Here is a 3614-nt window from a genome sequence, read left to right on the forward strand (position 1 = left end):
CACCCCTCTCTCACCTTCTAAGAAGATAAACCCCATTTTTCTTGTCTATACTTCCCACAAATAACTTGATTCTAGAAAGCCCAATTCTCATTTGAAAAACACCAACTCCACTTGCAAATAAAAGTCTTATTAAGAATTGAGAGACTCTTAACACCCAAACCATCTTTCCTTTTGTCTAAGCAAACAATCGTCCATTGAACAAGATGTGGTTTGTGAAAAATCAAAAAAAGCTGAAGAACATTACAATGCCAAACAAGAATTGTTTATTTAATAAAACGGGTATGGTCCGTTGTGGTATTTTCTTGTATTTCTAGTAAACAGATATTAATATGACCAAAACATTACAAGCATGAGTCTCATGCACGCCTGTATTCATCTCCGCAGTCACCAATTACTCTTAGTAGATCTTTCCCTTTCTTTAAAACTTCTTGGATGTTGTACACATCATCTTCATCAAGGACAAGAGAGAACACGACATTGGAGTCATTGATATGCTCTGATAGAACCATTGATCCTGCCACTGCTGGCTGCAATTTAGCAAAACATTACAAAAATTCAAATTGGAGTTCAAACAATAAATCAATAGAAAACTATGGTTTAACATAAGTAGGTGAGATGACTACCTGATCTAGTATGTATTTCATAGCAACAGTTGGGATTGAGACCACATGTTTAGTAGTTATAGTTTTAAGTGTTCAAAGCAAAGTTTGGAAGAGGCTCCATCCACCCCAAGCATCAACCATCTACCATATTTATTGTAGAAATCATAAATATAATTTCAGGGACTCATAATATGATTTAATTCAAATATGCAAAATTATCTATATCTGGAAAGTATCATCACATCATGCTTGAATATTTTATAGAACATCCTTAATTGTGAAGAACTCCCATAGTAATTGTGAAATATTTAATTATTATGTATTCATCCTAGATGGCAACTTATACTTCTATTTTCCTAATATACATTCCTTGTCCACAGACAAAGTCCATTCTTGATATTTTACCCATTTTGTCAAAGTTCTTCCTAGGTTTGTTCTTAGAACTAACTTTGTAACCTTCTTGGGATATTCTTATTGTTCTATGAATTATTCATGGTGCTGAACAATTTCCAGATAATGAATAAGGCAGTATAATTGTGTTGAAGAAGAATATACCCTTTTGTACTTCTGGAGGGAAGGAGTGTTTAATGGAGGGGCAAAAAAGGGAATGGCTATGTTGGTGTCCAGGAACTTCTCAGATAACAGGCCACCCATTACTGTTCCATACCCGCAATTGCAACTCAGTTAGATTTATGAAAGAACGCAGGAAAGGGCAACATCTGGGAAGCAAGAATAAGAAGTTGTTGGGAGAGAGACGTTATAAGTTTAACTCCCGTAAGCTGATAAAGCTTTGCCATTTTCTGTTGGGGACACATGTCAACGATTGAATGTTGTACTTGATGAATCACAATTCTGATCCATCAACAGCAGAATAGACAGCATATTGGCTGTGTAGAAGGAATTATAAGAAATAATAACATAATTTAAATTTACCTGATTGCTAACTACTGGAATCTCGTTTTCCAGGATTATTTGTAATCTTTCTTTATCAAAATTTGTCAAAGCAACAGTCTTGATTTTACCTGCACACCTCTTGCTGAAGTAATCCGATCAAATCAAAGAATGGGGAGATATATGAGATCATCATAGAACACTAATAAAAACAGAACTAACCTTCTTATTTCATATCTGTAAGATGTTTCAGTGCATCAATGTAGCCAGGATTAACAATGACCTTGTATGTATGTCCTAAATGATGGATGATATTCCTTTGGATTCTGACCATTTTTTAGCTATGCATATATATATATATATATATATATATATATATATATATATATATATATATATATATATATATATCAATCAGTGTTTTGCATCATAGTTATTTGTTATCATAAACCCTATTTCATTACATGCAAGCACGTTGTAAGTTGTGCATGTTATCTAGGTATGTCTCTCACACCTTTAATCTCTTTAATTATGCAAATATGCAAACTTTGAGGGTGGAAATTTGGATATATGTCATTGCTTTGAGTGCTTTGTTTATTCTTGATTATTTGAATAAGATGAAATGCATGTTGAGTGTTATATTATTCAATGTTTTCATAATCGGACCGATCATTGAACTAGAAAAGTTACTGATTCACAGTTCACTGGTCAGACCGATGATCGAACTGCGGTCGAACCGATGATATCATAAATATATATTATTAAAATTTTAAAAATTAATAAATAAAAATAACAAATTTTATCTAAATTTTGACAACATCTACTCTGATTTGTTGAGTTTTTTCACAAAATTTTTTACTTGTAAAAGTCATCAATCATCATATATCATATCTCTAACACAATATAACATGTTATACAATCATAATGTCAATCAACCCAATATTTATTAAATAATCAAACCATTGCCACCCTACATACAAAGTTTAAAACTCTAAACTAAATAAAATATGGAAATGATTCAAATTTCAATTGAAATAAATAAATCAACAAAATTTTCAATAAATTAAATTTCAATGTGCAATAAATAAACAAAAAATTTTAAAAATTAAATAGTAAACATAACATTAAAATTATAATCAACAAAAAATTAAAAGATTAAATATAAAACATAAAAATTAAATTTTAAAAAAAATAAAAATGGAAGGCGTGGGTGCACGCAAGCGCATAGAAGGAAAGGAGGGGTGCCGCTCAGGCATTGCAATAGCAAGGCTGGTATGGCATGACCGACGTGATAGGCGTGGCAATAGCAAGGTTGGCCAAGGGGTGCAATTGGGGCGGCCGTGACAGGGGAGTTCGCTAGGGGAGGAGGGGGTGAAGGAAAGATGATTTTATAATTATCAAAACGGCGTCATTTTGATGCTGTAAAAAAATAAAAATACAAAATAAAAAATAAAAATACAAATTTGGTTGGACCATCCGGTTCGATTCCAATTCAACCACCTTCTGACCCAATTCACCTTATTGAACCAAAACCGTGATCGGTTGACGATCAAACTAGCCAGTCCAGTCTAGTTTTTAAAACCATGGTATTATTTGTTAATCTAACCTTTGATGTTCTCATGATAGTGCTTAAGAAGCAGTCTAGGTACACACCCTAACTCATCTTTATGATTGTGATTTGACTTTCTTATTTGACATAATAGAGTTTTGGTTCAATTCACACATCATCCTCACATTCGCGATGTTTGGGGTGGATCTCAAGAAGATCATTATTGATGAAATATAGTTGTAATATCACAAACTTAAAGAAAATATGAGAAAGTCAAATAAATACAAATTGACATACAATTTCCTAATTGAAAAGCATTTTTTTAATATTAAAATCAAGCTTAAGATATAATCATTACCCTAATTTCTATGCAAAATATGTCATTAATCATGAAATCATGCATATTTGATAACTAATTTCACAATTCACCGGAGGTCCTATTTTGTGTGTAACCATACATACTGCTACACTCATCATAGGAAACTCATCTTGTTGACCAAGACAAGTCATCCCTCTAATTAGAAGGTAGTGTACTACTATCTCAAATGGATTGCCTAAGTTTATGAACCAGT

At 32.3% G+C, this 3614-nt stretch overlaps 1 pseudogene; it reads right to left on the reverse strand.

Annotated features, from left to right (window-relative positions):
• Window positions 1-340: 340 nt before the first annotated feature.
• Window positions 341-1827, reverse strand: LOC117921839 (annotated as a pseudogene).
• Between the last annotated feature and the right edge of the window lie 1787 nt (window positions 1828-3614).

Source organism: Vitis riparia, chromosome 9 (assembly GCF_004353265.1).
Source record: "Vitis riparia cultivar Riparia Gloire de Montpellier isolate 1030 chromosome 9, EGFV_Vit.rip_1.0, whole genome shotgun sequence".
Lineage (NCBI taxonomy): Eukaryota > Viridiplantae > Streptophyta > Magnoliopsida > Vitales > Vitaceae > Vitis > Vitis riparia.